Below are 8,298 nucleotides of genomic sequence, written 5' to 3'. Positions count from 1 at the left end.
CAGAGAGGAATAGAAACATTTATGTGACCCCACAGTAAAAGATATACTGTATACATGTGTATGAAAATACACACACAAAATATGTACTACATATGAACTCTATGTAGGACTATAATTGCCATTAATTCTTTTATCTTCTATTAGTGTCACAGAAAATTAACAGTACAACATATCTTCCATTAACTTAAAGCAATAATATTGCTTCTATTGTTCTATTTTACATTCTGATATGAGTTGTGTTGTTTATGTTATAATACAATAATATATATTCAAGCAATAATTCACATACATAATTTGATGCTTTCGATTCCTATTTGGCACTTTATTTTGTTAATATAAGGAAAATTATCCCATCCTAAACTTTTTAATCACATACAATAATCTCTCAGAGAAATAATATTTAAATGCATTTTTAAATCATTTTTTTCTTTCTCGTTTCTCTTGACTTCTCAGTATTTGTCTTCTTTACTCTCTTCCAAAAATAATTTCGCCAGGTTGGGGTCCGATGCAAGAAGTCACTTCATCTAGATATAAAGGCCACAGACAGTAGAACAAAAGCAAAAGATCTTACAGAGACTATGTGCAGGTTATACAGACAAATCAAATTACATATAAAAGAACTAAACCACAAAGTACTTTTAAAACCAGTAATAAATGTTAATTTATCATCATCTTGATGAGTAGCTTTGGTACCTGATTAAAAGGAGAAACACTATCAGATTTGAAGGAAATGAACAAAATCAAATGTGCCATTGCATTCTGAATAGATGGGAGGCAGTGATAGATGAGGGAAGTAGAATGGTCAATAAATCACTACAACAGTCAAAATGTATAATGAATAAATAACCAGCATCTTAGCTACCAGTATAGTCAATTAGCTTTGGCTTATTAGCTCTGGTTGTTTTTGTTTTGTTTCGTTTTTTGCTTAAATAAAAGCTGAGCAAAAGTAGCCATATCTTTCAAGTTCATAGCAACACCAGACAGAGTGGAAGTGTTGGCATGGAAATGAGATTCAACAATAGAATGATGACCCTAGGAACAAGCAACAAAACTCTATTAAAATTAAAAGTTAAGACTCAGAATAGTCCACTCAGCAGATGTGTCCTCACCCTCTGTCACTCAGCACCCAAATAACGTGCTTCAGTCTGGGCCTATTCATCCACATGGTTGGCTGATGTACAGCTCCATGCCACTATGCACATCACATCAGGGAGTCTAAGGCAAACCTCTGTCCTGGCTGCCAGTATTAAGATCACTCCACTGCACATTTGGCATGAAGGTGGTTCAGCCAAAAAGGCAGCAAAGCTCACCTGACCTCCCTTACATTTGGATCGAATCCACACATCCTCAGGTCAGCTTTGCCACTCTATAACTTCTCAGCATAATCTTGCTGGCAGAAATAATAGGTTCAATTACCAGTGACAAATTGTTTCTTGTTGAATATCCCACCATTTTAAAGCCAGGTTTTGATCTGCTATGTTGCCTGTGGACCCTTCTGAATAATTTCTGCATGGATCAAGGCCAGTGCACTGCCAGTAGATAGATGACTTTCTCAGGACAACCTAAATTGAAGAAGTAACCAAATACAGACCAGGACTTGTATCACAGAAGACTGTCTCTTTCCCAACCAGAGTGAATGGAAGTTTACACATGCTAAATCGTTTTCAAGTTATTCTGTGACTTGGCTTAGCTCATTGTCACACAGTAATGTTAGCACACAATAATGCTAATATATAATTCTGACACATAATTAAAAAAAATCTTTTAAACACTGGCAGACATGGTGGATAATGTCATCCAAAAAAGTAGAAAAAAGGCAACACTGTTGTCACTGTAAATGAAAATCAAAGCCATGCAGATGAATAAAGACCCCATGAGATGTGGCAAGAATTGTGATGTGAAACTAAGTCAACCACTGATGTATCCAGCTGCCTGCAAATGGTAAAAATATTACAAATCTGACCCAGGGAGGACTTGAAAGAAGGGAATTTTAAAAGCTAAATCACCTGATCACAGAACCCTAAAAATGGAGAGTGTTCATACACTCCTCTGACAGGCTGCATGCACAGTGCACCAACCCATCCTTAAAGGAATAGCATGTGATAAAGCAGAACAGCTGTTATGTATTCAGAGATGCAAGTAAATGTATTCCATATTATTATTTAATGTATTATGCCTGTGTGAATAAAATGACTAAAAGTCTGTATGTCTCCTTCTAGTTTATTCTTAAATTTGCACTCACAGTACTTTAACTCTTCTACTCCCATCCAAATAAAGTGTCAAATCCTACTGGTTCTCTCCATACAAACACACCAGAAAACTGGCTTGAGTGAATTTCCAACAGACAATCGCCAGTTAGTCATACTATTATACAAACCCTGGCATCAATGCAAATTATTTACCCAGGGTAAATTTCATTTTTCAGCACACGCCCCAACCTTGATAAAATATCACTAACAGCAAACTGCCCACCATGAATTATTTTTTTGATCACAAGCAAATTCCCACATCTACTGACAAGCCGGCCCTGGGACTAGTTTTTGCACAGGTTCTGACAAACTTTTGGTCAAGGTAAATCCTTAGTCCTAGCAAGCAGAATGGAAAAGACAATTGCATTTATTGCTAAATGTTCTGCAGGATACCTGAGCCATGGCTCATTACAGTCAATGGGGAAAAAAGAGTCCTCTTCATTTGGCTGATTTTGGATAAGGCTCTAAAAAGGCACTAAGGGTGGTCTTGGTCTTCCTGACAGTAAACACCCAAAAGTATCCTTACCCTGGCCTGTTAAGTCACTCATGCGAGTCCCCCGATGGATTTCATAGTGCGTACACACGTAAACACCCCCATCTAGGTCTTGAGCCATAACTAGATTCCTAACGCTATTCATAATGCTATCAGACATGTTTAAAGGAAATGTCCAACATTTGCCTCAAGCTGAAAGGTGCCTTGACAGTCTCTGCATAGCCAGTGTCTTTTGAAACATACGCATTTTTTTCCTTTTCTCCCCCCCGGAAAACAGGTATGGGTGTGAAGTCAGCTGCCGCCTCAGTGGACCACGAGCTATTTCAGACGTTTTGAAGAGGAAATATCTTTCTGACGACTAATAATAATTAAGGAGTAGTAGTATTTATCGTTATTCTTATTACTGTTGCTATTAAACTGAACGGTTCTAAGAAAGAGCCTGTGCCTCTGGGGCCCGGCAGCCTTGGGCCGACAGATGTGCGCAGACCCGAGGGCGGAGGAAGCGGGCAGCGGGCAGCGGGGAGCAGCAGCCAGTGCGCCCGCGGCCTCGGGCAGCCCAGGCTGGGAGAGCCGGCCGGCCGCCTCCAGGCCCCGCCGCGGGCACGGACAATTGGCGACGCCGACAGTTGTGCGCGAGCTGCCGAGCCGCGCCCCGGCCCCGGCGGGAAGGCGCCTGCGGAAAGTTCCCCATTAACCCTGCCGTCCCGGCAGACTGCCCAGGGCCGATGGGGGCGGCCCGGGTGATGTGTCCTTCCGCCGCCGCCAGCGAGAGGACAGCAGGCAGGCGGGGGCGCTGAGGGCCTTGGCAGCCCGCGTCCTGCGGAGCCCGGCTGCCTGCTCCAGCCCCTGGGGCTCCAGGCCAGGACGTCGCTGTGGTGGATGCTCCCCCTCGCCGGGTGTCGGCGCTGGAGGCTGAGGGAGGCGCCGGCGCCGCAGCTCCCTCGGAGGGGAGGCCCGGGGGGATGAGCTCCTGTGCCGGGCTCCTGTGCGCTAAGCCCGGGCTCACAAAGGAACCGGATTCAGCCAGAGTCATCTGCCAAGTGGCCGGGTGGCCGCACACAGCCTCATTTTTGCAGAGCCTAGCGGTTTGGTTCCAGTTTGGTTGTCATGGGGTAGGATTGTGGCAAGCGTAACTGCTCTTCAGTGTGTTCAGAAGAAGGCCCCGCTGGCTTTTTCATAGCTGGGGCCATTTAATTTGTCAGTTATTTACACCACTTTTAGAGCAATATACTTGTCTCCAGCCCGTACAATTTCTCAGGTTCTGTATGCTGCTTCCCCTATCTCTGCAGAACGGCCAGAGACATCAGTCTAAGATGGCCAGGTAGGGGGCCAGGACATGGCAGTAGATTACAGGTGGACCACTTTTGCCCTGTGGTTGTAACTTGAGGAATGGACTTGATACATTTGTACCAGATCAAATGAAGTTGTGATTTTGAAGCGGAGCTGAAATCTGTGTGCACATTTTATTTTTGTTCATACAGTACTAGACTTTTTCAGTTTAGTTTAAGTCAATTAGGAACATGTTTAAGCTACACCAAAATGTGAAGATCTTAAACAGAAGTAAACAACTGCCCACAAGTTTATGTCAGGGGCTTCCAAAATTTATTTGAAAATACACTGATTTCAAAGGGGGAGTTTAGTTTAAAAATCAGTAATAATGAGCCCTTAACTTCTTAAATCCTTTTATATTTCTCAATATGATTTTCATGGCTAACAGCCTCTGAGAATTAGGATGCTAGGAAAATATGGCCGGAAGGACCCTTAGAGGTCAGTTAGTCCAACCTTATCTCTGTCTAAGCCTTTCCAGAGAAATAATTGTTCAAACTGCTCTTAAAAATTTCCAGTGGTGCAGAATCCACAACCAAATGTTTTCTAGACCTGTAAGAATTGTTATTGCTCTCCTCTGGACTTTCTCCAATTTGTCCTTGCAGGACTTGCTATCAGGCCTTAGCAGTGCTGAACAGAATGAAAGAAGCACTCCCCATGCCTTACGTAAGACATTCCTGTCAACACACCCCAATGTTTTGTAAAAATATTACATTGTCTACTCATATTCAGCTTCTGGTCTTTTATAGCCTTCAGGTCCTTTTCCTGTAGTATTGTAGCCTTATCAGTCATTCCCCATGTTGTCTTCATGCATTTGATTTGTTCCTCCCTAAGTATCATACTTTCACTTTCACTTGTAGAATTGTACCCTATTTATTTCAGAGAACTTTTTCAAGGCTGTTTTGAATCTTGATCCTGTCTTCTAATGCATCTTCTATTCCGGTCAGCTTCTTTTTATGGGTCAATTTATTAAAGGTACTGAACATGATTGAGTTTAGGACGGACCCTTGGGGAATGGCACTTGTTGCTGTCTCCCTGTCTGACAGTGAGCCACTGACAACTAGTCTTTGAGCATAATTATCCAACCCATTAAACACCTGTGTTACAGCAGCTTATATTATCTGTTTAATTTAATTTTAGTCCTTTTGCCTGGCAACTGACAAAATGATCAACTATCATATCCATATTTTTTATTAAATTGGGAATGGATGGGAGGTTAATACTACCAAGATAAAGAATGTGTGAGAGGTGTAAAAGTGATTAGAAAATCTGATAGTGCCGGACAAAGTTCTACCTATGCTTGTTAAGTGATGGAAACTGGTGCTACAGCTCCTAAAGCTATATACGACTCTGGTGTACTTCCTTTATGAGGGATGCCACTCATTTTGGTCCCAGAGCTACATGTTCCTTATATTTTTGATGTTCCCTTATCACACTTTTGAAATGCAGGATCAATGCATGCTTCTCCCTTCCAGGATACCTCAGATCTATGCTGGTTGGGCCATCTCTCTAGAAGAAAACGCAAGCGATTAACTTTGTAGCACATTTAACCTTTGACATTTCTGATAGGAGTGCCACAAGATTACCAGTTATTGCCAAAGTTTTTGGATTGTGGCTATCTAGTCCCCGATTCTAACAACTGATTTAATATAAACTGTTTTAATATATTTCTTGATTGCCTGGTTTCAAGGCACCAGATGCAGAGTTTTTTCTTCATTACAGAAAATGCAACATAACCTTCAATTAACATCTTTCCTTTTTAAAATACTGCAGTTGAAATCTCACTACAGCTGGTGCCAGTCAATTTCAGATAGCCCTCCCTATGCAGGCATAGTGAATTCGAACTAAACAGTGATCCTATCATTGACTTCTGTGGGAGCAGGATTAAGCCTTTGATGTAGTCAGCTGACCATTTTACTATTTGTTCTGGAGTCTTAGGAGATGATTAGGAAGTTATGTAAAAGCCCAGAGAGGGAAATCACAGTTGTGGAGGAAACAAACAGGGATCTTTATATCAGATACATACACAGCCCTGTATTTTAAATTGTAATGTAATAGGTTTTTGCTTAGTGCTTTTTTGTCCAGTTATTTGGTCCATGGTGTTTTTAGTAACTAGTATTGCTAGAATTATTTTGCTATAGATGTTAATAATTTATTTTTAACATTCATAAAATCATTTCTCGCAGGTAAATAAAAAGGGCCAATTCTGCAAGACATCTGTCCATAGAAGAGTAACTCCAGTGTTTAGTCTGCAGAGACCTTGTGGGAACAGAATCCTAAATTTAAGGGGGTCCTGACTAAGAACTGAGGAAATAACCACATATATTTTTGCTCATTCTTAGAGTTGCTTGATCACTTGGGTTTGAACATAAGTATGGTTTCATGGGTGACTTAAGTGTAGACAAATCTGTTGTTTTTTTCTGTAGAAAGACAGAGACAGTTATAGTTTCCAAGGAGATAAATGCTATCAACTGTATTGTACTTGGTTTACTAGTGTCTTCACAAATTCTTTACTTTTTTTACAACAGACATACATATGTCACAAAGTTGGATGACTTCAGCAATCCCGTATGTGTGCTTAGTGAGGTAATTTGTATCATCTAATGTGATACTGTCTTTGCTCCATATATAGAAAGGCTTTAAGAATAGACCCAGATAGTCAGTAGTAACAACGAAGCACTTTCCAAATGTTTGGTGTATCCTAACTAGCATGTGATGTAACACAGTTTGTAACTGTTTGCCCTCTAATTAAAAAGCAACAAAGAATAATTATATATGTTTTGTAATACAACATTGAATGACATAATTTATCGTTGGTCTAGTGGTCAAGTATACTCTGCTTGGTTTTAGACAGTGTGGTCTCCCATTTATTTGCAGCTAACCTCTATAGTGGGTATACATATGCTTCCAGTTCTCCTGTGTTTGACTGGCGCTAATTACATCTTCCAACATGAGTCAGTGCAACAAACATGACCACAGCTGAGCTGCAGGTCCTAAAAAGAGTGTAAGCATGTCAGATGTAGGCCTCAATGAAATAAAAACTAGAATAAAGCCTCTCCCGATATATAATTCTATATTAGGAGAGGCTTGGTTCTACTTGAGTTGCCCCCTTGGAAAATATTTGCCTAAAACAAGAACAGCATAATTGAAACAAAGCTGTAAATTAGCTTCTATATCGAAGCTAATTTTGTTCTATTCAATATAGAAGTTAATTTACTGATATGCCACTGGGTTTCCAGGGAACGCATGTTCCCGCTTGTGGGGACGAGACCATGATGTCTGGTACTTTGCCTTTTCTTTAGCTCTAGCTTAAAAATTCCTTTAAAGTTAGTATCTGGAAGTGCTGCCTCTCACTCCCATGCTCTGTACTTTTTCCCTATACCTGCATCTTGTGAAATAGTTTGTACAGCTAAATATACCATATACAAAGCTGGATATAAGAAGATAGAATGTCCATTATAATGCAACTGGTTGTGTAACAGTTAAATAACAGAAATATACGTGTTGTATGCTGTTTATAAATTCTCTAATAAAAGTTGTTAGAAAAGTCCTAAGTGATATAATGTACAGGATTATGCTGTACATATAACAAACATCCTTCTGACTAAAGGGTCATTATTGTATCCTCATTTAAGATATTTTAAAGAGACTATGCCTTGAAATTTCTTCATGTTCTCCTTTAAACTTTATGAGACATATATTTAGTATGTTGTTCTTGACAATAAAATCACTATTAAACATTTGTGTAATATTACAAATTATCAAACTATAATTCCTACTAGCTGCGTAAGCAAGACTTATTATTAGCATTTGTATCCAATGATCTTAAATTAAACTTAATTTTCTCTGGCAAATCCCTCTCCATAAAACTTTTCTGTAACAGATCCTATTTAAGAATACTAATTAGTTTTAAATAGCTAGCAGTCTCCATGGTTATATTATCTATGTGCTGTTGTTAGAACATTATGAAACATACTACAGCTCTATATTAAATATAGTTACTACAGTCTATCTGTTAACAGAGAAACAGATATTACTGTATTTCTTTTTGTTCAGCGAGACCAATTTATCTTTCTTTTTGTTGCAGCTGTGTTTTTCAAATGACTTAAGGATTTACGGTTGTTAAGCTTGAACTGGAAGACAGTACAAGGTAAGTGTGTCTAAAATTACATTCAAATGTTTATTTCTTAGCATGTGAAACTTGGCTCTGTATTCAACAACTCAAGAGGA

At 39.7% G+C, this 8,298-nt stretch overlaps 1 long non-coding RNA gene across 1 annotated transcript; it reads left to right on the top strand.

Moving 5' to 3' along the window:
• The first annotated feature begins 313 nt into the window (after window positions 1-313).
• LOC149852258 (uncharacterized) lies at window positions 314-8,218 on the top strand. The gene is made up of 4 exons (XR_016439304.1): window positions 314-3,854; window positions 4,674-4,734; window positions 6,597-6,654; window positions 8,156-8,218. It is a non-coding gene; the product is annotated as an uncharacterized LOC149852258 (long non-coding RNA).
• Window positions 8,219-8,298: the final 80 nt, after the last annotated feature.

Source organism: Crocodylus siamensis, chromosome 15 (genome assembly GCF_052110815.1).
Source record: "Crocodylus siamensis isolate JL-2025a chromosome 15, ASM5211081v1, whole genome shotgun sequence".
NCBI classification, from domain to species: Eukaryota; Metazoa; Chordata; order Crocodylia; family Crocodylidae; genus Crocodylus; species Crocodylus siamensis.
The sequence above is the reverse complement of the archived record's forward strand: the minus strand, read 5'-3'. Positions and strand labels throughout refer to the sequence as shown.